This window comes from Peromyscus californicus, unplaced genomic scaffold (assembly GCF_007827085.1).
Source record: "Peromyscus californicus insignis strain IS unplaced genomic scaffold, ASM782708v3 Scaffold_8__1_contigs__length_139910024, whole genome shotgun sequence".
In the NCBI taxonomy this organism is placed as follows: Eukaryota; Metazoa; Chordata; class Mammalia; order Rodentia; family Cricetidae; genus Peromyscus; species Peromyscus californicus.
This window is the reverse complement of record NW_026294606.1, coordinates 122531104-122556839: the sequence shown is the minus strand read 5'-3', so window position 1 is coordinate 122556839 and position 25736 is coordinate 122531104. Positions and strand designations below refer to the sequence as shown.

General features: G+C 46.5%; 1 long non-coding RNA gene across 21 annotated transcripts in view; it reads left to right on the top strand.

Annotated features, from left to right (window-relative positions):
- LOC128104724 (uncharacterized) overlaps nucleotides 1-25736 on the top strand; it is a 98570-nt gene that overhangs the window by 68711 nt on the left and 4123 nt on the right. For 14 of the 21 annotated variants that reach the window (XR_008216079.1, XR_008216066.1, XR_008216083.1 and 11 more), the window contains 7 exons: nucleotides 6339-6482; nucleotides 6831-6957; nucleotides 11024-12293; nucleotides 16427-16562; nucleotides 18363-18546; nucleotides 19389-19485; nucleotides 22455-22518. This is a non-coding gene — a long non-coding RNA (uncharacterized LOC128104724). Of the gene's footprint in view, nucleotides 1-6338; nucleotides 6483-6830; nucleotides 6958-11023; nucleotides 12294-16426; nucleotides 16563-18362; nucleotides 18707-19388; nucleotides 19486-22032; nucleotides 22177-22454; nucleotides 22519-23767; nucleotides 25379-25736 lie in introns of those variants that run through there. The other 7 variants (XR_008216068.1, XR_008216065.1, XR_008216072.1 and 4 more) reach the window with 7 other exon arrangements.

Sequence of the window (25736 nt, the reverse complement as noted above, 5' to 3'; positions counted from 1 at the left end):
CTCCTGTCTCTACCTCCTGAGTGCTGACATTACAGACTTGCATCACCACCCCTGGATAGGGCCTGGTTTCTGCTGCATGCCCTAGGCTAGCACTCAGGGACTGAGTTCGTACCTAGCCCCCCCCACCCCCGGGGTGGAGCTTTTCAGAATTGTGACTTTCTGTTTTCAGAAAGTGAGTCCTTTCTGTAGATTGATGGTTTAAAAACAGAGTTAGTTAATAAAGCATGGGGGAGGGCACTGTCACCTTCTATCTCTGGGTTCTAGGCTGGGCACAGGTATCCAGCCCTGTCCCTAACTCAGGGTAACTGTAACAGTTGAAATTTCCAACCCGTATTGATCAACATTTACCTTGCGGCAGAGGAGGAAGGGAGAAAGTAACTTTCTCAAGGAAACAATTGCTCTTCTGCCTGGGGACACAAACTGGAGAAGGAGACGCCTGGGGGACAGAACTGGGGGAGGAGACGGAAGAAGAGGAGGAGAGAGCGGGCCCTGAGGGTCTGAGCAAAAGGGGCCCCTTTTATGGCCTTCCTGTTTATGGTAAGAAGTAAGCAGTTTAGGAGCCAGGTTGTCTCCGGCAACAGCTGTCGGGGAGCTTCTTTCGGGATGCCAGTGGGAGTGGGTCTGCCACAGGCCTTGCTGTCCTGAGGTGCACTGTTTTACATAGCGCCCCTGAGCCTTTGCTTCTCCACAAACCAGCTTGGTTTGTGGTGGGTAACCTTGGGGAATCTGTGTGCACAATTTAGGTCTGCTCTCAGTTCCAACACTGGATAGCTGTGTGACTTCAGGTGAGCCCTTACGTCTCCGAGACTCATTTGTAGTGAATGGTAAGCCTCCCTCAACGGGATTTGGGAGAACACACAGCCCCATGTGTCTGGCATGTGGTAAATGTCAATATGGTTTTACTGCTGAGATCCTTCATCTTCCAGCCTCAGCCTGAGGCCTTGGGGATGGGGTGGGGGTTGTGGGTGGTGGTAGGGTGGTGCTAGAGAGGAGCCTGCGGCCTACATGTGTTGAAGCTCTCCCTGGCTGGGCACACAGAGCGCTCTGCCTCCCAGGAAATGCAGGCTGGGGTGGATGGACCTTAAGGTGCCTAACTAAGATGAAGAACATGGTGTCAGGGCAGCAGACAGCTGGAGAAATCAATAAACTATAATTATCAACAGTGTCTGCAGGGTGGGGGTGGGGACAGACACAGACAGAGGGCCAGGGCCTGCCGGAGGGAGAGCGGGACGCACACATTGACGTGCAGAAGTGCTCAGCAAAAGAAGCTAATGGGAAAAAGCAAGGTGTGACTGCCTGTCCTCCTGGTGGAGGGGTTTAGGGGGGCTGGAACACAGGGCCAGCATGGTCCTCACCCACACCACCCCTCCAGCTTATGAGCACAGGAACAAGAGTAGAAGGCCCCAAACACAGTATCTAGGAAGGATGCTGCTTAACTCTGATGCAAGGGTCAGATTCACTAACCTCCACTTACAACATCCAATGTAGGAATTTAATCATGCTTAGACACTGAACCAATGGAGATCGTCACCATTAGGTTAAAACAGAACTTTGGCCTACCAGGTCATCACCACCCCTGGAGGCTATGCCTCCGGCCACCATTGACACAGGTTTGCTTTCCTGCCTGGAGCCCACCCGTGAGACTCTTGCCCCACTCGTACCTGCTGGCTGTTCCTGAATACTGCCAGCCTGGCACTCTGAGATTCTGCCTCTTTCCTAAGACTTCAGTTTTTTGCTTTGTTGTTTTGTTTTTAAAGAACAGTTTAATTTTACAGCAAAATTGAGAGGCAGGCTTCCCATATACTCCAGCCTGGCATGTGACCTGATTGCTTTTAAAAAGCGACCCTTGCCCTGATGGCCAGCACTTGCTATTTGGATGTCATTCTTGGGGAGGGATTGCAGGATATGTGCGTTCCCTGGCCCCGCTTCCTCTCATTTAGTCTGGTTCTCTTTCCCAGCCTGCAAGCCGTAGTGTTCAAGGGTGGTGGGGGCCTCAGGTCCTCTTGGGTCTATGAAAAAGCCTCCCAGGAATGCTCTTACAATTTCCGAGCATGACAGGCTCCTGGTCTGTTTTTTGGTGGTCCTGGGGACTGAACCTAGGGCCTCGTTCATACCAGGCAAGCACTGTACTACTGAGTTATATCCCCAGCCCTCTTTTTACTTTTTATTTTGAGAGAGACAAGATCTTACCAACTTGTCCAGGCTGGCCTTGAACTCATTCGGTAACCCAGGGAGCCCTCCACTAGAGCAGTGGTTCTAAGCTTGAGGGTCGAGACCCCTTTGACTACCCTCTATCTTCAAAAATATTTACATTGCAATTCAGAATGGTAGCAAAATTGCAGTTATGAAGCAGCAATGAAAATAATTTTATGGAGGGGGGATCACCACACCATGAAGAACTGTATTAAAGGGTCACGTTGAAAGGTTGAGAAACCCTGCTCTAGAGCATCAGGATTAAAAAGTATTCACCAACAGAAGAACCACACCCCTTGTCGATCTGGGCATGGAACCCAGAGCCTGGTGCATTCAAGGCAACCACTCTATCACCTAGTTACACTCCAGCTTTGAAGGGCAGTTTTGATTCAGCCCAAATATTCAAGCAAAGTCCCTTTACATTTGGGCTTGGCTGTGTCCAGGCGCTGGGCCCAAGGTTTTCCCAGTGTTGTTTCATTGGGGGGCCTCATCCTCATAGCACCCCTGGGGACAGCTTCTAGCCCCTTCCGTGGGCTGAGCTGTGGATGGAGGCATCCCTCTGGTTGGACTTTCTTTGGACCACTAGCTCCCAAATAGTGACACAAAGATTTCTTATTAAGTATGAAAGCCTTATCTTAGGCTTGTTCCCAACTAGCTCTTAAACCTTAAATTAACCTGTTTCTATTAATCTACACACTACATACTGCTCCTTACCTGTCCTCGGTGCCTTACATCCCACTTCCTCCGTATCTGGCTGGCAAATTTCTTGCCTCTCAGATTCTTCCCAGAGTTTCTAGCTCTGTCTCGAAGTCCTGTCTATCCTCTCCTGCCTAGCTATTGGCCATTCAGCCCTTTATTAAACCAATAACAAGGTGCCTTAGGCAGGTGAGGAAGGATAGACACATCTTCACACAGTGTGATCAAATATCCAGCAACACATCCCAGCACCTCCCCCTCTCGCAGTGTCTAGGCAGACGGTCAGTATGTTACCATGCCTATAGTGTCGTCCCACCTTCTCCAGTGAGGAAGCTGCGGGAGATTCCCTTCCAAGACTCACAGTGATGACGGAGAGCCAGGGTTTGATCAAGAGGACAAAAGGAAGGACTCCTGTAGAACTCCTGTGTTGGGAGTGTCCAGGGACAGTGGCTGCCACTGCCTCTCTCTGCCTGGACACCTTCCTTCTCTAGCTCCAGACTACACGTTTTACAAAAGGGTCAGCTTTCTGGCTGGAACCACATGGCCTTTTAGCTTCCTGGGAGGTAGAAGGCAGGAGACAGCACAGGGTAGGCCGGATCCATCTGGACCTGCTCAACCGCAGCAGCTCCTGCGCATCCCCTCAGTATTCTTTTGCAGGCAGGCACTGTCCAGGGAACAGAAGGGAGGGGCCGTCTGCTCATTCACTCTGTCATGGCAGTGCTGGTGAGAACACCCTTCTTTGGGGCAAAATTCCTGTATCCGCTAAACGTCAGAAGGGAAAGTCTGGTCTCTCTGAGACCGCTCAGGCTCTAGTTCCCCAGCTGCCCCGCCTTTTGGAAGGAGCATTTCTTTCTACTTTGTTTCTATTTTTTGTTTGTTTGGTTGCTTGGTTTGGATTTTTTGAGACAATGTTTCTCTGTGCAACAGTCCTGGCTGTCTTAGAGCTCACTCTGTAGAGCAGCCGGCCTGGATCTCAGAGATCCACTTGCCTCTGCTTCCCAAGTGCTGGGATTACAGGTGTGTGAAACCGAGGCCTGGCTCTGTTTCTATTTTTATGTTACTATCTTCAACTTGACATCTGACCTAGGGCAAAGGCAGCTGGGAACTTATCTTTTTTGTTTTGTGTTTATGTTTCACACTGTAGAAAACTGCTAGGCAGCTTAATTTGGATACAAGGAGCCAGATAACAGAAACCTAACCTCCTCTGTGCATGCATGCCCTGCACGGCTTTCCTCCTCTGAGCACAGGCCTGCATTTTCACTTAAAAAGTTAACTTTCCTACTCGATAAAGGATGACTAGAGAAAGGATGGTTAAAAAAAAAAAGTGATGTATGTTTTTCCACTCTAATTAATGGAAAAGGTAAGTCATAGAATGGGCATCTGGAACAAGAATCCCCACAGCTTGGCCCATTTCACTCTACCCCCAGGCTCACTCACACTCAGGTCAGGGGCCTGGGCTTTTCTCCTTTCTTCAACTGCAGCCCCCATGTTCTTATGTGATGTTCGGCAACAGGAACTTGGGAGTCTACAAATGATTAAATGAACCTTTGGCTAGAAGTAGCTTGCCTTCAAGCTGAGGGAATCTTTGCCTATTGGTGTCTCTCTTCATACCAGCAGAGGGATGATTTTCTTACCGGCTCTAGGTTAAAGAGAAGCCTTAGATAACGTGGGGAGAAATAACGCCATTGGTAACTTCCACCTCTACCTTCTGTCTCTCTGTAGTCCCACTCACTAAGTGCTCTGATCCCTATTGTTTTCATGCTTTGCTTCGGAGCCAGTCGGCCAAGGAGCTCACTGGCTTGGATGCTCACGGGTGGTGGGGGTGAGTAGTCTGAGGAGAGGGAGGTCTGGCAAGCAGTTTTCCTTGGTAGAATCTCAGCTGAAACCCGCATGCCCAGCAGAAGACCAGCCACCCCCACCCCCTTCTTTTCTGATCCTGAGGTGGACACTCCTAGACCAGAAGGAGCTCCCATATTCTGGATTCACTAGGAAATGGTTTATAAAGCCCATGGCTGAGAGTTGAAGAGGAGAAATCGAAGTATTTATTTTCCTGGAGCATATGAATCTGATGAGAATATTCTGTGGGAACCTGTCAGAGAGACACGTAGGAACATCCTCCTCCTCCAGCCGCTGCCGCCCCTGCTGCTGCGGACAGGAGTTACTTTGCAAATTGGTTTTCTCTTTGGACTGCTAAAATTTTCTCCCATCTTGCTAGCACATTTTTATTCTCTCCCTCACATTTCAATGTGTGTTTTTAAATATGTGCGTGAGGGTCCTATCGCTTAGTATCTGTAGCGCTTCCTTTTCTCCCCTGTCAAGATTTTGTATCTCTGCCTAAAACTCAGGGATTTCTGCGCATGCTTGGCCCGCTTGTGCTGCCTTCTCACTGGCTGGTCTTGCGGTTCATGCTCTGCTCTGACCTCCTCCTACTGTGGGCGGTCTCCTGAAGGGCACGTCTGGGTAGGTTTGATACAAAGTTTTAAGCTTGCCCCAGGTTTCAAGACTGTTTCTCTGGTAATGCTCCCTGCCTGTTAACACGTACCGAGTTCCTGCTCTCTGGACTGATTTATGGTTGTATTAGGGAAAACTCTACCTGGGGTATAAAATACAGTGTCCCATGCCTGGGCCCGATCTTAGGCGCTATCGGTGATTGCAAGTGCATTTTATAACCCTGTGCCAAATCGAAATCAAGGTGATTTGTGCATCAATCTCCCGGATAAAATCAGGGTAAGCTCTATTGCAGTCTGACCTTCCTAGTGCCTTTGCTGGTGTGGCTTGCCCATGCGCCTTGGATAATTGCCAGAATTGTATCACCAGCTTAAATTGTATCAAAAGGCTTAACTGCTCACCCTAGAGTCTCCCCAGAAGAGGAGGCTCCTGAGAGCTTTGTAGTATGAAGATGCTGCAGGCAACTCCTTGGGCCTTCTCATACAAGCTTTCAATAACCCTGACCTCCCCCGCTGTTCTAAGAAATGGACTCTTACTGCAAGCTGGCCGAAGCATGTCCTAGAGAAAGCAGGCATGCCACCGGCTCCCTCTGCCTTGTACATACCCCAAGAGCTCAGCTGATGTTGTGGCAGAGAATTTATCCACTTTTAAAATGAGCAGGAACAAGAAAATCACTTCTTTCACTCTCGCCCAGGACTTTGAGAAACACCTGAGTCCCTCTGTAAAGTTCCAGCCCCTAGCTGTGCTCTCCATTATACAGTACAAGTCTGGCAGGGTGACAGCAGTTTTCAACAGATTGGTGGAAATTATAGATTTTTGGGAAGTGAAGTCTCTTCATGCTGCTGGTGGTGGGCGGGGGGTATTTATGATAAATATTTTTAAGTTAGGCTTTTGTAACTATAATCTGAGTTTCTCAACTTATATTTAACCCAAACTTATTTTTTTTTTAAATTTATTTATTTATTATGTATACAGTTTTCCATCTGCATATATCCCTGCAGGCCAGAAGAGGACACCAGATTTCATTACGGATGGTTGTGAGCCACCATGTGGTTGCTGGGAATTGAACTCAGGACCTTTGGAAGAGCAAGCAGTGCTCTTAACCTCTGAGCCATCTCTCCAGCCCCCCCAAACTTATTTTTAAGGTAATTTCACCTCTTGATTTCATAGCCTTTCATAGCCGAGGGAGGAGCTCAGTTGTCTCTACAAGTGCCACGGCCTGCTTTGTGAAACCCCTTTAAGATATGCTAATGGATGGGATGATTATTAAGATAAATGCCTTGTGTAGGAAACCGGACTTAATTATAATATCTACAATCAGTCACCGGTCAGCCTAGAAGTTATAATTTATTGTTCCCTAATTTGCCTTTACTACCAAAGATATTTAACTTAAAGGGATTAAAAAAAAAGAGCCTGATTTGAATAGTGAGCGTTTAGCAATCTTAAAAACTGTTTCTTTTAAACTTTTGTAAACTCCTCATGTCTAATTTTAGGAACTAATATACCAGCATGAGGGAGTCATGTTTGTACTTGTTGGTTTAAAAAATGGGAAAACTACTTGTCAGAAGAAGTGATGATGATGAAGGCTTTTCTTCCAGACCCACATTTTTGGAATGCCAGGTAAACTTATACAATAGATTCAAGTCTGGGTGGTGGGAATATGGTGTTTTCCTGGCTAGGGAGGTGTCTATTAAACAGAATATCTAATGCTCTTCCTCGTAGATGATAATCCCCTGCCCCCAGTCAAAAAGGGAGCAGCATTTGCCAATGCTGTGGCTTTTCATAGGGCTTGCTCCACACAGCTCCACTGGCCTTCTAGACAAAGGACTCTGCACTCTCTCCCCGACCCCCGCCCTGACAGGACTCTGGGGTCCTTGGCCACACAGGCATGACTTCCTTGCGTCTCTTTGTCTCTGAATTCATGTGGGTGTTAAAGGGGCCTTGGCCCCCATGTGGGATGGCGGTGTCTGCTCCCCTGCCTCCCAGGAACCTTTTAATAAATGCAGTTGCACTTTGACTTGCCGTGCGTTAGTCTGAAATATATCCCCAGGGAAGTGACATGGGGGATGTCAGAGACATTCTTCCTGAGATGCAGGAACCACTGTCCCAGGGTGATGTCAGTATTGTCTGCATGGGTGAAGCTCCCACGTTCCCACATCTGTGGCCATGATCATCCTTGAGCCATTTGGATGGTACATTAGAACTCACTAGAAGCAGAGCTCGGAATGTTGTTGTCTCCACTCTGCTGTCTTCCCAGGTCAGAAACGAGGTGGGGTGTGTGTGTGTGTGTGTGTGTGTGTGTGTGTGTGTGTGTGTGTAGTTTCTGTAAGAGTGCAGCAGTCTGAGGGTTGCTTGAATACTCTTTCATGGGATGGAAACTGAGTTCTTCTATTGAGGTGGAATTGAGAGTAAAGATGGGCCAACCTTTGAAGACGAGGCCTCAGATCACCCAGTGTGTTTGCAGGCTGTTAGGCTAGGAGAGCGCTGATAGACAGACTGATGTACAGCGAATGAGACATTTCCTGGTCGGTCCTGCAAGGGCCTTTCACCAGGAAACTCTACTGGGTAGCGGTGTGACCACGGCAGTGTGACCACAGCAGTGTGAGCACGGCGGTGTGACCACGGCAGTGTGACCACGGCGGTGTGACCACAGTGGTGCGCAGTGCAGTGAGGGGCACACTGGATGCCAACAGCTAAGGGATGGAGTGCTACCTAAAAGAGATGGCCTGAATATCACCAGAAACCAGCAATGGCAGGGTTAGTGGCTAGGCACTGGCATGCTGCAGATGGAACTCACCTTCACACCAGAGTTCAGTGTGTATACTAATACGGAAGCCTGGTCCGGAACCCTTTGCTGGGTCAAGGATCAAGGCACTTACTCCTCAGCAGCTCCAGAGGCTCAGAGTGCCACCTCCCTTCAAGAATTAGACCCACAGTCCCAAAGTGGCCCACAGTGCACAGCTGGCCCCCACTGGAGAGGTGATCCCAGGGGCACTTGTGGGGATCTTCATTTCCGTCAGGCCAGGCTTAGGCTATACTGAAGATCACAGCTTCGCCTGGCTCTCCCTCCCTTCCCTCTCCTTGCCCTCTCTCTTAGTCATGACCTCAACCATTTCCAGGCACTCAGCTTCCTGTCTCAGGCTGTGCTACTGGGACCCTACCCCCCACTCCGCCCAAGTCCTGAGACCTCATGAGCAGGGATTTTCTGAAACAACCAAACCTAACCTCTCCAGTCTCCCTTGCCCCGTCCCCTCAGCAGGCCTACCCCCAGATCCCGAAGCGTTTGTAAATCTGATTTCTTCCTCGTTTCAGGTCCACTTTCCAGGTTCACTTATTACCACCCATGGGTCTGAGTTACAAAACTCTAGCCACACCAAAGATGTCACAATTTCTTACTCAGGGACTGTGTTTAAAACTCATGCCCAGCCTCTGGGAGGCAAGATGATATGACATTTGTGTAGGAGCAGACCTGGGTTTAGCCCTGATTGGTACTTGGCTCCTGTGTAGTACGGGACAAGAGAGCAAGTCCATCACCACCCTCACCCAGCTGGTGGACTAAACCTAGGCGATCTAATCCTGAGTCCCTGCTCTTAACCTCTAGCCTATGTAAGGATGCAATGGTGCCAATGTGTTTGTCCCAGTTCTTGGCTACTCAAAGTGGGAGCGGTGAGGGTGATTCTCTATCATGTGTCTCTTTGCTGTCTTTTGAGACAGAGTTGATTTGTAGCCTAGGCTGGCCTAGAACTCTTGGTCCTCTTGCTCCAGTCTCCCAAATGCTGGGACCACAGACATGTGCCACCAAGGCTAGCCAACGATTGCCCCTTAATGCCCTGGTGAACAGGATGACTATAATGATGGTGACAGGGTTGAGAGAAGCCTTGCACATACAGGTTTGGGCTGCAGCTGGGTGGTAGGAGGCCTCCTGTGCATTCTCTAAGAGCCCAATCCCAAAGAACCCAGACTGAAGCAAAACAAAACCTTCAACCAGCAGAAGATGGTAGACCAGTGACTTCCAGATTCTTCCCCAAATGCTCCTACTGATGCAAAAAGCAAAACCAAACAAAAATCATCTGGAATTAACCCCAGTAGGCCTTGGAATAAGGTCACTCTATGAACCTGAGATGCTAGTCTTGGGTATGTCCATGTCAGGATAAAGTAGAAAGAGATCCCGACTGGACCTGCTTAGTACTCTACCTGGAATAAAAGGGGTCTCGTGGGTGTCTGGGGAGAGGAAGGCCTTGTGTCATGGGAGGGGACTTTGGAAGTCTCTAGAAGGGAGTAGTGTGTGGCTCCCCCTCCCTATTATTTGAGCTCTGTCCCAGGAGTTGGTGGGAAAGGCTTGCCAGAATGTCCTGGGTTCCTGCAGACAGAGGTCTGCTCCACCAATGCAGGGGTTGGCATCCCAGGCTCCTCTCCTGTCCCCACGTCCTGTGTTCACAAATTTGACCTAACTGAAAGACAGCTCCAGAAGCAAACACCCATGAGAACAGGGTTTTTAGTTTCTCTTATTTATTACTGTTTCCACAGTGACTGGAATAGTCCTTAGCCCATGCTAGATATTAAGGAAAATATTGTTGGGAAAATGAATCTTGTCAGAAATCCAGAGGCTTTAAGATGTATCTGCTCTGCTCTGTGGCTGAACGAAACTGTGGACTTCGCTCATCTAGTTGGCTGTTGATGCCAGTTCTTCTGCCTTTCAAAACAGAACAATGTCAGTTGAGTTTCCTGTAGCTTTGAAACGTGAAAGCTATGAAATTGATTCAAAAAGGACAGTTTTAGGAAGTTCAGTTGATTTTAGAATTCACAGGAGATAGTGTTTCTAGAAAATACACTACAGACATGCTTTTTTAGAATTTTCAGACCATCTTCCCAATTAGCTCTTGGGTTGAGAAGTTAAAAAGAAACCAGTTGGGAATGAGTGATACCCCATACCGGCATCTTCAGAATGTGGCTAAAGAAATTTCCAGAGGGCAGCTTATAGCCTCCGTGTGCTCATCAAACAGAGCACTGCAAAGAAGATGAACCAAACATTCCACTCAAGAGGCCAGAGAACAAGCACTAGTGCCCACCTCCCGGACGTGCACACATGCACACACACATGCACACATGCACACACACAGAGAAGAAAGACAAACTTCACCCAAACTTTTTTGTAGCCAGGTCAGGACAGTGAGGTCTATTTCTAGCAGGGTATTTTTTGAACATTGTCACTAACTGGCACATTTTCTACTAGTCAGTGGCTGCCACCTTGCAGAAGATAAAGTCTTGTTAAAGACATGGCCACTCAAGAGTAGCTAATCATGCTTTCTTTACCTAGGGCATTCTGGGAAAGCGTCAGTGGAAGAAGACGGAGGGTGTGGCTTGAGGAGGTGGTCTGAGAGAGAGAGCAGGGTTCGTTCTGGTCCTTTCTGGGTATGATGGTTAATCTCAAGTGTCATCTTGATGAAATCTAGAATCCTCTGGGAGCTGGGTCTCTGAGGGGGAATTACCTTGATTAGGCTAACTGATGTAGGAAGACCCACCCACTATGGGTGCATCATTCCTGAGCTAGGATCCCAGACTGTATAAAAAAAGAAGGCACCCGAGCATGAATAGTCACTGTTCTGTTTTTCTGATTGTGCTGGACTGAGTGTCCTTGAACTGTGAGCCAGAACAAACCCTTTCTCCCCCAACTTGCTTTTGTCAGGACATTGTATCTCAGCAACAGGAGAAGAAAGGACGACACTGGGTGATCTGACTGGTTAGCTGTATGACATGGCAACAACACTGATGGGACCTGGAGCCTCGTGTGTGATAGGCAGGATCCTAAGTCACGAGCAGAGAAGGCAAAGGGACAAAGAGCTGACTCTTTCTTCTGCCTGTTTGGGGGTAGTGATTCTGATAATCAGTAGAGACCAGAATATCTCTTCTGAGATGGTGAGTAGAGCCCCTTAGCCCTGGCTGGAGCCGAGACTTCCTCTGTTCGTCTCTCTCAACAGGTCCTGACTCTGGGATCCTGTTTAGAGCAACTCAGAGAGAAGGCCAAACCCTTTTCTGTCACACCATCTCTGGTCAGGGTGCTGGTCTGGCCTTCCCTACTGCCAAGGAGAAATACCTAGGACACGGGAAGACACTAAGGCCCAGACTTCAGCTTACCCGAGGCTACTGCTCCAGACCACCATCAACTGTGCATCAGGCCCTGAGTGTCCAGGGGGTTCGCTCTGAGGATAGGTGCTCAGATGGAGGCTCCCCTGATTTGCTGGCCACTTGAAGCCTTGTTTGGTTCAGTTTGGTTGGTTAGGTTTTTGATAAAATGATAATGGGCACCTCACAGGTTGGGGTGGGTTTTTTCATAGGAAATTAGTAAAAGTTTATGCAAACGCAAGCTATACTGGAATGACCTATAATTGGCCTTTTGTGCCATTTTTCATACTGAAAACAAAATAGGCAGAGACCATGATACCCCATTTCAGAAGGGAGCTTAAGTATATAATTTTGAGTCCTATGAAATTGTCAATATTTGATCATTTCTCTACCTATAAAAACAGCAGTTTCATGCAAGTCAGCCCGGTGAAGCTCTGTCTGCTGATCATCCCTTTAGACTTAGAGCCTGTCCTAACTGTGAATTGTTCTGTTGTCCTTCTCTGTCTAGTTCCACAGAACAGCAAGAAGACACACAACTGGAGCTTTCTTTCCCTCGTATTATTTTCTTCTCTGCACACCTGCAATGTACTCAATATCCAACTCTGCACGGCGCTGTAGGGGCGAGTTCTGCTAACCAGAAATCCCCTATAGAAGATCACAGATTTGTTCATTTTTGCGTTCAGCTTGTCAATTGATTTGATAATTGCCTGGGAGACATACACAGGCATACAGACACACAAAACAATGTCGGTCCACAGGCTTTTTCCCTCGACAGTGGGATGAAGATGTTTTACTTACTGGAACTCAGATGTCACCTGGAAGAATAAGAGGAGGTACTAGGGAAAAAAAGAGAAAGGAGTGGAGATGGCATGGTGTGGGAGGCAGGTGGTCCCTCTTGGTTACCAAGTGTGATGACTCCCCGAATATGACAATAAATCACGGCAGGAATCAATCTGTCGGGAGGCTACTGCTCCATGCTGATAATGCATCAATCAATATTTAATGTTTACACTTTAATTAATCCACACACGGGAAGCATTCTTTCAGTAACAAAAATAAAGGGATGAGAAATAAAACACCTTTTATATCAAGGAGCCGCGAGTGCACGGCCTGTCTGGGTGCTGTCATTGCAGCTGTCATTGATCACTGGGAGTCTCTCTAGCCTTCTAGTCACATTTGGATAGCAAGCTAATGTGGGGGAGGGGCCCAGGGGTGTCAGAATTCAGCCTGGGAAGATGGTGACATCCTCAGAACTGCTGCCGAGTGTGGATTCTGGCAATGGCAGCACAGAATCAGAGGCAGTATTGGATTCTTAGCATTGGTGTCATCTCCCAGAAAAGACTGCTGTCCACAGATGACAATCTGTTGCTTGGAGCCTAACGGCCCCCTCCCCTGATGATGACCAGAAGAAATCACCATGCCTTCTTTGCTACCCACAGGGCTATCTCTCAAAGTTTAGTGGAAGCAGGGTAAGCCCCAGAGGCATTTTCTTTTCTGATTTGAAGAGTGCCAGGATAATGTTAGATACAGAGATCCCCATATCAACCACTGGGACCATGGCTTGACATTCCTAGACCTTCAACCCACCAGTGTGCTCTTCTGAGCTGCCCGTAGCAAGGGCTGCTTTAAAAATGCCATGCCCAGCATTAACTATGGTTCACCTGTCTCAGTGGTTACACGTGACTCTGTGGCTGCAAGGTGGCCTCACACTGCCTTTTGCATTCACCTGGTGAGACACTTTACGGAAGGTTTTGAACTGCCTTCAGAGAGCTGACCATCAGTGCCTTTTGCTTGGCTCACCAAGTGGCTTCCAGTCCTCAAAAGGCAATGAGTGGCAAAGGGCACACCTCTAGTTGTGTTTGAGAAGAGGGCTTGATAAATATCGCGGGATCTTGACCCTTGATACACCCTAAGTATTTGTTGGAACAGCAAGGTTAAGTTTACAGGTATAAAAAAGCAGTAGTCGGGACTGGGTGCATTCAGGTTCAGGCTGGAGCATGAAAAGGGCCCTGGTTCCAGTGCTAGCATACACAGCAGTACTTAGAAGAGAAATGTCAGAGCCATGATTTGGGTTACCCCAAAAACAGATAAATGAGGAGGCAGGTAAAGGCATTTGCTGCCAAGCTCGACAATCCAGGTTTGATCCCTGGGACCTGCACTATGGAAGAAGAGAACCAACTCCTAATGTTGTTCCTTGACCCCCACAGGAGTGCTATGCCAAGCACTCTACCACATGTATGCACACATATGCACAGAAAATGAGTCAATGAAACTTAATATGAAAGAATGTGAGGAGGGAAGTGGCCAAGGAAAGAGGAACCTTCACTGTGGGGATTGGGGTTCAGTCAGGATAGAACATTCATTTCAGCCTTGTCTGTCAGACAGGACAAGGGAGCTAGTGTACACCCAGTCACCTCAGGCTTGCAGCTGATGACTGCATCTAGGGGTGTTGAAGACCTACCTTCTACTCCTCAGGCCAGAGGCTCCAGTAGAGTCATTTTCTCCTTCCAGCAGCATCAGTGGCCAAGTTCAATGTCAAATGCGGCTGCCCCACCAGGGCAGATGAGTAGTGACTGGCATCCACTGATGGTGAAGTGTCTGAAAACAGCTCCAAATGCTTTTAGGCCCAACTATTTCAATTACTTTCCCCATCATATCCATCAATCCAACCACGTTATTTCTTTCCATGCTGGAGGAGGGTGCTGTCACAGCACGCATGTCAGTCTATGTCATGCTGTTGTGACAACGTGCCAGAGTCTGGGGGCTTCACAGAGGTCGACTGGCCCAAGTTCTAAAGGCTTAAGAGTGTGGAGTTGATATGTGAATGGTTCTGGTGAAAATCTCATAGATAGCATCAAGATACAAGCAAGCTTGGCATGGGGCTCAGGCCTATAATCCCAGTGCTTGGGATGCTGAAGATCACTACAAGTGTAAAGTCAGCCTGGGTTTACATAGTGGGCTCGAGGCTAGCCTGGGCTATAGAGTGAGACCCTGTCTCAGAACAAAACTCAAAATAAAATAAAAACCCAATTAAACACACACACACACACACACACACACACACACACACACACACACACACACACACCCAAACAAACCCTCACAGCCCTCCAAAACCAACCAAACAAAACCCAAATCAAATCAACCGAACATCTGGTCGACCAGCTAACCAACCAACTGGAGATATATAGAAGTTGCTGGCGAGTGTGAGGGAATGCACTCCCAAGGGAGAAAAAACTATTCCTGGTAAAGACCTAGTTACCTGTCCCCAGCCCCCAGTGCCTCTAGGCTGAAGACCACCTGTCACCACCATAACCTGCTTCTAGAATGTGACCTTTTGGGGGTCAAGTCATGAAGCATAAAGCCCCTAAACGGGGCTATGAGTGAACTTCTTAGGGCAAGGTGTTCACTGAGACACAGAGACTGAGGCTGATAGAGTGACCAGTAGGTCCACATCATTTTTTTTTCCGAGACTGAGTTTCTCTGTGTAGTTTTGGAGCCTGTCCTGGAACTCGCTCTGTAGATCAGGCTGGCCTTGAACTCACAGAGATCCACCTGCCTCTGCCTCCTGAGTGCTGGGATTAAAGCCCTGTGCCACCACTGCCCATTTCTTTATTTTTCATCTCATCTTTTTAAAATCATTTCTTCTCTTTTCTCCTTTGTTTCTGCCAGACTTGACTGTCTCTGAGCCAAGCAAACTCTCACATGACTCAGTTCTTACACATTTATATAAAGTCTACTTTATAATGCAGGAACCATATTGTACCCCACTAGCCCAAACCAGCGGAGTAATACACTAAAGATGATTCATGTAGAACACAAACTACAGTCATCCAATGCAGACACATTCATTTCCCTTCTTTTCTACATTTAACTGCATGTTACCCTCCCAAGTTCCCCTGCAGCTTACTCCGTTACTTCCCTGGCATGCATCGTTGATCATATTTCTAATTGGATGGGTAGAATTGAAACCCTTTAATGCCGCTGTTACAGGAAGCTGGTCTGGTCTTTATCATTTTGATCTTAGAGACTGTTAAGGAGTCTTTGGATACAAATGGTAGCTTGGGCTTTGCTAACAAGTGAAGAAAAGGAACCAAGGGAGGGCTACTGGCTGGCCCACGGCATCTCTGGTGACCTCAGTAAAACCGCACTGAGCACCTGCTGTGTGGCTGGCTCTTGGTATAAGTAGAAGCCCTTCAGTGTGAACTCACTGTCTAGTCAATGTTTTCAGTTCTTGCATCCCTTAGCACCAAGGTGAAACACTTTCCTCATCTACACACTCTTTACATTGTGCAAGAACCTCCGAGGAACAGTTTCATTCAGAAATTTATTTGCAACTCAAGGTGACTTTGCTTCCTAGAAGGCACTTGGCAGAGTCTGGAGTCAGCATGGGAAGGAGCCACAGATCTCTCGAGTAGAGACAGAAGAACTCCAACATAGCCTACAGTGCATTTGGTGACTTCCCACAATATTGTGTTCTCTGCTTCAGAATCTCCACAGTGTCATATTTCAGAATCTCTGTTTTGATCCCTGTTTCCTCCCTAGAGTGGCCCTGCCAACTATAACCCAAACATCCATTCAGGAGAACAGGGATGCTGAAGATTATTAGTCCCCTGCAGCCTTGTAGCTCCACCCTTTGGTACCCATCTCTGCCAGTGCTCAGTGATGCCCTGCAATGATGTAGTTCATACACACACACACACACACATCTTTCAAGGTTCTCCCCTGGAGACTGAAACTGAGCCAAGAGGCCTGACCTGAGCTGTTTTTATTGGAGCCATGGGCAGATTGCTGCAAAAAGAAAGAGCCTGAAGTCTAGAGCTTGGCTGTTTTTGGAGCTGAATGTTATCTCCCAAAGCAGAATTAACCCTATAGACAGACTCCCTAAGTGAGTTCCTTGGTGGCCAGATTTAGAATCCCCATGGCGTTGTTTTTTTGTTTTTTTGTCTTCCTGCTCTGTCCCCAGGGTTTCGCCACGCTCATCAGGACTGGACACTATATTCCTTCTGCCCCTCTGTTTGAGAGTTGGCCACATGAACTGAACAAGCACTACGTGGGTTCTGCACACCAGAGAGTGGATGGCCTTGTGTTGGCCTTCACTGGTATGTGTGCTCATCAAGCTCTCATGCCCCTGTTAAATGCCTGGGAGAAGCAGTTCAAAAAGAGGAAGGATTGCTTTGGGCTCGTGGTTTTATAGGTTGGACTGAGCCCACTGTCACTGGCTCCGTTGCCACAGGAAGTGGAAACAGCATGACAGTGGCGGGGAATGTGACTGAGTGGAGATGTTCACTCCAAGATGGCTGGGAAGAGGTATGTGGGGGAGAGATAGCGAGAGGGCTGGGGACAAGGTATAGTCTTCAAAGGCATGGCTGCAGTGGCCCACTTCCCTCCGCTATACTTTACTTCTTTAAAGGTACCATTACTTCCCAAAGTAGCATCACTATCCAGTGACCAAACCTTAACCACACGAGCCTGGGGGCCATTTCCTATCCAAACCATGGCTGGGCTGGTTAGGTTTTCCTTCATACACTTAAGTCATGTGTGTGTTGTTCTTAGGATTTTTGTCATGTCTATGAACCTCTTAGACTCTTATGTATTTTCCTTCCGATTCACTAAATTTATCTTATACATTTTTTGGAAAATGAATTTTTATTCTTTCATAGATAGAAATAAGTTTGCACAAAAGGAGATAATAGAAAAATAAGCATAACAGAAAAAAATCTTTTTATTAAATTCTAGCTAAAGGCTGCTACTCCTTGAAGGGTCTAGGCATTGTGTACATGTCTATACCTGTATTCAGGAGGAAGGTCAGAAGCTTAGGGCCATTATTAGCTACACTGAGGCCAGCCTGGGATTCACAAGGCCTCATCTTATTTTAAAAAAATAAAGTCTAGTACAGAAAGGGTAATGGGATTAAATGGGGCAGGAGGCCTCCTTTAAAATTCTGGAAAGGCAGTACCAGTATTACTGGAGTTCTTGATCTCTGCCCCTTTCTATGTTTCTGGGTGATCCTTCTGGGTGGTGCCAGTTAATCTTCTGTCTCTTTAGTTCCCAGGGAGCCAGGCATTTCAATCCCCCTTCAGTGTGTACACAGGCACACAGCTGATCAGGCAGCGAGAGCACTGGAGTGTGCTGGTTAGCTCATCTGGCTCCCCACAGTGAGATTCTCCCGCCCTCTGGTCTAGGGTATGTGCTGCAGCTAAAATTCTCTGAGATATGGCTGGGGATGTGCTATAGTTCTTGCCTGGCATGGGACCCTGGGTTCTAACTCCAGCACCAAAACAAAATAATAAAAACACCCTAAAAATGTGCCTCAGTGGCAGCAGCCAAATCCATACAGAAAGCAGCCTTTAAGGGGCCTATACAATTCAAGCGTACATTTCCACGGCCAAGCTGTCTCACGGCCACAGCAAAACGCCATGTTTCTTCTCTGACTGCTGTGTCCAATTCTGTCTTTACATACTAAAAAAAATCAAACAAGGGAAAAGATAGATCCTAATCCTATTTTGCATTGAAGTCTCAATTTTTTAAAGCTTTTTTTAAAAAAATGGTAATTGAAAGAAAACTCCCTGCAGAATTGCTATGAAGTGGTACTTCAAAAAGTAGATTCAAGATATAGATGATTTTAACTTCAGCATTTCTAGAATAATAAAAATGAGCCCTAGGAGACTAGTGGGAAAATGTCTAACTTTCTTACTTAATAAGTCTGATTTGCCTTTCCTTAATAAGGGCTATGCTTTTTTTTTTCCCATGATGGCAGAGTTGAAGTCTGTGTGGTCTTTATCATTCCTAGAAAAAAAATTATCATGCAAAGTAGACTGTTGCCTCAATAGCCAGAAAATTAAGGAACGTTGGGAATCTGTGAACAAGCGTTAAATGATGGTATTGCTCTTTCCTCCCAGGCCTTGTGTGGAAGTCAGCCCTGCTCGCACCTCTCATGGCTGAATCAGAACGAGAAACGGAATGTCCGAGTAAAAAACAAAACAGAGTTAAAATTCTGAAATTAGAGGAAGCCATTTCTGTGGTGAAATCTCCAAGAAAGGATCTGATTTTGGACTAGACTATCTTAGAAATGGAGAGTCAGGGGTGAGCTCTGAGTTCTCTTCCTGTGGTGCAGGGGTACTGATGACCGGAAGAAATTGCCATGCCTCTCTGCTATCCACATGGCTCTCTCTCAAACTCTAGGCACTCCAGAAGGCCTATCTACAATGTCCTTTTCTGTTGGTAACAAAAAATGAAATTTAAGGTTGGTGGTGGTGGCCTACACCTTTAATCCCAGCACTTGGGAGGCAGGGGTAGGCAGATCTCTGTGAGTTTGAGGCCAGCCTGGCCTACACACCAAGTTTCAGGACAGCCAGGGCTACACAGAGAAAGCCTGTCTCAACTGCCCCACCCCCACCCCCAAGAAAAGAAAGAAAATTAAATTCAGGGCTAGTTTACAGGGTGACAGTGTTGGGGAGAGATTAAATTATTTTTGCCCCAAAATACACTCTGAGTATTAATGGGCCACTGTATAAACTTCTTACAAAAGGGGGCTCTGAGTTGTGCTAGGATGTTAGCAAGATTAGGATATTGTGTTTAGATAATAGTGGTTAGGCCGTTTTGAAAGATTTGGTGAAGAGTTCTACTAAATTGGCTTTTAAGATACAGGGTTAATTCCACCAAATGTACTGGACAAGGTTGGACAAATCCATTTACTCCTAGGATAACACCCTAATTAATACCTAGAGTTCATTTAGATGCTGTGGTACTTTGAATGTAATTGGCTTCCATAAGCTCACAGGGAGTGGTACAATTAATAGGAGATATGGCTTTGTTTGAGTAGGTATGGCCTTCTTGGAGAAAGTGTGTCACTGTGGAGGTGGGTTTTGAGGTCTCCTATGCTCAAGCTATGCTTCATGTAGACAACTCCTTTCTGTTGCCTGCAGATCAAGATGTAGGACTCTCAGCCCCTTCTCCAGCACCATGTCTGCCTGCACACTGCTATGTCCTGCCATGATGATAGTGGACTAAACCTCTGAAACTGTAAGTCACCCCAATTAAATGTTTTCCTTTATAAGTGTTGCATGGTCATGGTGTCTCTTCACAGCAGTAGAAACCTTCACTAAGACAGATGACCATTTATTACAACCCATGAATGCTCCACTTGATATTGATGGTAATGTCACCATACTAGTTAGATAGGGGTACATGGAGGAGTTGGAGATGGAGTCTTCTGGATTGTCAGTTGAGTGTTTTTTCTGGGTTAACCATCTAGGATATCAGTCTGCCTCATCAGCTGTACAAAGGCAAATTGCTCTAGAGCCATCATTCACCATCCACCCATGTATCCTCTACCTATCTAAAAAAGTAATGGTTCGTTCTCTTTGGGCATTCTCTTAGGTCCTAGGGTTATGAGAGGGAAAGATGGTACCTGTGTCTTCAAGAAGCAGGCAGTTATGGAATGCAATGCCTTCCTACAGTAAATCTGCTCAGACTCATATGGGACCTGGGAGAATATGTGTGGAAAGCTGATGGGAATCAAAATGGATACACAGCCAATCTGACACCTGTGGTGTCTTGGAGCAAAGGAGTATCCGTCCTTCCTTTTCAAGATTATTGCCAGGGCCTAGAGAGATGGTTGGGGGCTGGAGAAATGGCTCAACAGTTAAGAGCACTGACTGCTCTTCCAGGGGACCCAGGTTCAATTCCCAACACCCACATGGCAGCTCATAGCTGTCTGTAATTCCTGTTCCAGGAAATCTAATGTCGTCATATAGACATGCATGCAGAAAAAACATCAATGTACACAAAAAAATAAGTTATTTAAAAATATTATTGGCTACTGTTCTTTTACCTTTGTGCTTAAACTTTAGAAGCAGCCTGTATCTGTGGAAGGCATAGGTGCTGTACTTTTCCTGGAGGGAAGGAACAATCCTCACTGTTCCATTCTTGGCTCTAGCATTTGAGTCTTTTCTCTTTTTTCTTGTTAGTCTGACTAAAGGTTTGCCAGGTTGGTTGATCTCTTCGAATAACCAACCTTCAACTTCACTGATTTTTCTCTGTTATTTTTTTAAACTGGGATTCATTCATTCCCCATAATCTTTATCCCTTTTTCATACCACTTTCGTTTCATCTGCTCTTTTTCTAGTTTCTCAAGATAGACCTTTAAGTCATCCACTTTTAGATATTCTTGTAAGATATTAAAAAATTATGTGTATGGGTACTTGCCTGCATGTATGTATATGTACCACATATGTGCCCAAGGAAGACAGAGGGTGTTGGATTCCTTGGAATTGCAGCTGGAATTGGAATTGGTTGTGGGTGCTGGGAACTGAGCCTGAATCCTTTGCAAGAGCTGGGCCATCTCTCCATCCCCGGGATCATTAAAAAATATTTTTGTTCCTTATTTTAAGTCGTATTTCTTTATGTGTAGGCTTGAGCACATAGATATACAGGAGGTTGTCGGTCATCACATGGTGTTGTGAAGCAAAGCAAGGGAAGCATCTTTTACTACCAAGTTGGCTCTCTCCAGCCCTATACCTTTTTAAAGAGCTGTTTATAACCACCACGAACCTGTTAGCAGTGTTAGCTCCACCCTGTAAGTTTTGTGGACTGTAGATGCGATTCATCTCTATTCATCTCCAAGTGTTTTCATATTTCCCTCGTGGTTTGTTTGTTGGCCATTGTTTAGTCCTGAGAGAGTTGATTTCTAAACATACATGGCTTGTTCAGGTCTGTTTTTGTTACTTATTTTTTTTTTTTTTTTTTTTTTAAGATTTATTTATTTATTATGTATACAGAAGAGGGTTGCCAGATCTCATTACAGATGGCTGTGAGCCACCATGTGGGTGCTGGGAATTGAACTCAGGACCTCTGGACCTCTCGAAGAGCAGTCGGTGCTCTTAACCTCTGAGCCATCTCTCCAGCCCCTTGTTACTTATTTTTAATGGCATTTCGTCAGAGTCAAAGAACAGTTTGTGTGTCGTTTCAATCTTTTCAGAAGCTCTGAGATCCAATATAGGAGCTGGCACATGGTGTACCTTGGTGACTACTGCGTGTCTGCTTAAGAGGACTGTGTCTTCTGTCACCTCGGGGTGGAGAGTTTTGTATAGATGTCTGTCAGGGATAGCTGTTCGGAGTGTTCTCTGTGTCTTCTAGCTCCTTGTTGATCTTCTGCTTAGATTCTTTTTACACAATGTATGGTGACATTATTATTAATTACTTAATAATATAATCAACCAGTGACAATATTATTAATGACTATTAGTTAGTAATAATTACTTTGTGACATTATTATTTAAGTAGTTAAATAATAATAATAATATTATTACTTTTAGCTGTCCTCAGATTTATTGAACACATTACAGAACAGATTCAAATGGTTCCACGTGGTATTTTGAAATTCATCCCAACTGTAGGCCGAGTGACCTGCAGATGGGAGCAGCTGTGGAAGTCCAGAAGTTTCAGCATTTCCTTAGTGTCAGGATGTACCTCAGAGATCTCCTGTCCCAGGGCCGAGGCCTCAGGAACATAATTATTCCTATATAATAATTAGCTTTCCCCGTCTCTGCCCCTTTTACAACTCCATAGAACTAGTGCCCCAGGACCTCTCTGAATCTTCTTCACCGGCTGTGTGACGACGCCTGCTAGCTTGTCACGGACCTTCTTGCCAGGGATCACGGTGCTCTCCACGCACACACACATGGCTGTTGGTGTGGAAGGCCTTAACTAAGTGTGTGTAGTACTTCTTGATGGTGATCCAGGCTGTCTTCTCTGCCTTCTTCACAGTGATGGTGTAACTTCAAAGCCTTGATGTAGATGTGACTCATGTTGGCGGATCCTGGTGAAAGAGAAACATAGCTATTATTATTAATAATACTACTATATTAATATTATTATTACGTTGACTGTTTTCTCTTCAATTTTGTCAGTTGTTGCTTTGTATATTTTAGGCTCTCTTTTTGGGTTCATACATGTTTATAGTTGTATTTTCTTTTATTCTTATTACAAAGGTCCTCCTTGTGCCTATGGACTGCCGGCCTTAGTCTGTGAATGATGCTGTCACCTCTGGCAACCGTATCCTAATGCACAAGCACACCCATGATCCTCAGCACTAATGGCTTGTTCCACGGCTTTCTGAACCAGTCACTTAAGCTCTGTATATGACAGCATCCAGAACTTACTCTGAAGTTCACACCCCCAAGAAGAGCCTCTGTCCTGAGTGTTTTCCCTTAGTGCTCGTGCTGGGTGACCTCTCTTAGCACCCCAGGCCAGATAGCTGGAGCGATTTTAGGCTTTAGTTCTCCTAAACTAAAACTGTTTGTTCAAAATGAAGCATTGGAGAGAATCTCCTATAAAATGAGAGCCCTTACACAGCTGTAAGTATATCCAACTTTGTTTTATCCAATAAGTAGTTTTAGGGAAAAATAACCTAGTATTCAAGCATACGTGGTCTCCAGCTGAATACGCAGTTTTTACTCTACATCATAAAAATTCAGCTAGCACGTACCATGGCATGTATACTCCTCTGGCTTCCTGGTCTTTTGAACCTGCCCAGCCCAGGGCCCTAGATCTGACCAGTGAAGTCTTGGTGAGCAGCTCATGGGGCCCAGTTAGATATGTTAGCTGTTTGCTTGGCACCTGAGGGACATTGGCTGGGTTTGCTGTTCTTTCCTCCATTCAGCACTGTCAGGGCCTCCTCAGAAGCAAGAGAAGCATAGTTTTGCTCTTCATAAGATTCATTGCTTTCCAGACATCAAGGATGTTGGGTCATTTGGGATGGCGTCATCATCCTGGGCCTATTGATATGGATCACTGGCTCTGTACCATTTAGAAACATTTTCAGAGATATGTTTTTAGAAGAAGAGCCCATTTTTATAGCCAGATTTCACACACACACACACACACACACACACACACACACACACACACACACACACGCATCCACACGGCACCTTATGTTCTCCCTGGAGTCTGGAATCCTAGGAGTGACAGGGACCAAGTTGTTCTCTCAGCACAAAGGTAATGAATGCATTCATGTGGAAATGTGGCTGGGACCAAGGAAGGATACAAGCTTGTTTTTCTTTTAATGTGCGCATCCAAACGTGACCGAGAAAGGTACATTTTGGAAAGCCAGACTGTCTGGCTTTAAAACACATTGCAAGTGAGAGTTCTGGCAGCACTGGCAGCTTGTGCTGTTTTCAGACTTTCTAGCTGCTGTCTCTTGGTCTCTTCCTACTTTTCTTCTACCCCTGGGTATCACTGTCTGCTTTTAGGAGACTGAATGAAGAATAAACATGTTTGACCTTGACTTAAAAAAACTCAGAAAAGCAGTGTGGTGGTGGCGCATGCCTTTAATCCCAGCACTTGGGAGGCAGAGGCAGGAGGATCTCAGTGAGTTCGAGGCCAGCCTGGTCTACAGAGTGAGTTCCCGAACAGCCAGGGCTACACAGAGAAACCCTGACTTAACAAAAAAACAAACAAACAAACAAACAGAAAAACCCTCAGAAAATCCAAAGAGACCGGAAGCTTGTGAGCTGGAGACTGTGACTTGGCCGAGGATGCAGGCTCAGTATGTGTGATGCCATAAGATAACCCCAGCCCTGGCGTAAATCATCTGGGTTCAGATCTGTGTTTGTAGAGCAGTCTACCTGACAAAGACCTCCAGAGAAGCAGCAGGCTGCTTTAGGAAGCCACGGCTTTCTGGTTCTGGTTCTTCCTGGTTCTGGAGACACTACAACGCAACCTTGACAATCGTTCATCATCATCCTTGTCTCTGGGGCCCAGAACCACACAGACCAGAACTCAAAGCACCTCCAGTGGCTAAGCAGACGCAGCCCTGAGTGGATGGCGCTGCGGAGACTCAAGGAAGACTCCAAGTGTCCAACTTTGAGGAGGCTGCCGCTTGGTGTTGCTGGGTGCTGTCACCCTGGGGGACAGGAGCCTTCACAAGTTGTCCTAGCTGTCATGAGGACTAGACCTCAGCTTTGGACAAGATGGGCCTGGTCTCACGGAGTGTCCACTTGGTTAGTATGCAGAATGTGGACAGTAAACAAGGAAGCAGACCTAGCCATACGTCATAGACCGAGATGGCTGCTGGGAAGGAAGGACACAGAGAGGCTCCTATGGAGCCCGTGCTCAGCTCCCTCCGTTTCTAGGACCGTTTTGGTGGGAAGCCATGGCCCCTCCTGGGTCTTGGTCTCCTAACAATTCTGGGAAAGCCATCCTATGGTTCTATGACTCAACCATGGGAAAGGTTTGACGGTTTGGCTGCCTAGGAACTGATGACAGCCAGGGGGGCCTTTGAGGTTCAGGTAGCTGGCAAGTCGAAACAAACAGCCCGGGGCGGGGGGGGGGGGGGGACGGAGCTGACTCCTGGAACAGCAGGACTCTTGCTTGCTTTGGGTTCTCTGCTCAGCTTAGTCTCCATCAATTGGGCCAAAGGTTACAGTATTGAGATTTTAGTGGATACGAGTTACAGTAAAACATCAACAACAACAGAAGGACTGAACTGTGTTGACACCCAAATTTCCTCTAATGGTGACGTATCGCATGGAATCTAAATGGTCTTATAATAAAACACCCAGAGCCAGATGTTGGGGTAAACGCTGAAAGATCAGGAGACCAAGGAACAAGCCGCTAGAGAAACTTCTCACCACTACCGAATCCTCAGGCGGAATGGAAGGTGAGATCCTGTCTCTGTGAATCTTCTGACTGAATACCTCTGAGTCCTCAGCCAAAAACCCTCTGGTTCCTGTCTCCTCAAGCCTTATATGCCTTTCTCCGCCCAGGCATTTCACTTTCTTCCTTGTACTGGGATTAATGGTGTGTATGCTTCCCAAATACTGGGATTAAAGGTGTGCGATCTCAAGTGCTGGGATTAAAGGCATGTGTGCTTCCTAAGCATTAGTGCTGGAATTAAAGGTGTGTGCCACCACTGCCTGGCTCTGTTTCTCTCCTAGAATGAATCAATCTCATGTAGTCCAGGGTGGTTTTGAACTCACAGAGATCCAGAGGGATCTCTGCCTCCTGAGTGCTAGGATTAAAGGTGTGTGTGTGTCACCACTGTCTGGCTTCTATGTTTAATCTAGTAGCTGGATCTTCAGGCAAATATTATTAGGATACAACAAATTATCACCACAGAAATGTTCTGTGGTTAGGTTAGGATTAGAGCTCCTTATCTGGCCCTGAATTTGTGGGGAGGGCAGAGTTCATCCTAAACAGGTTGTTGGCTTGGCCTACAGTTTTTTTGAGCCAACTTTTAAAACTGTGAGGTTTGACCTTAAAAAAAAAAT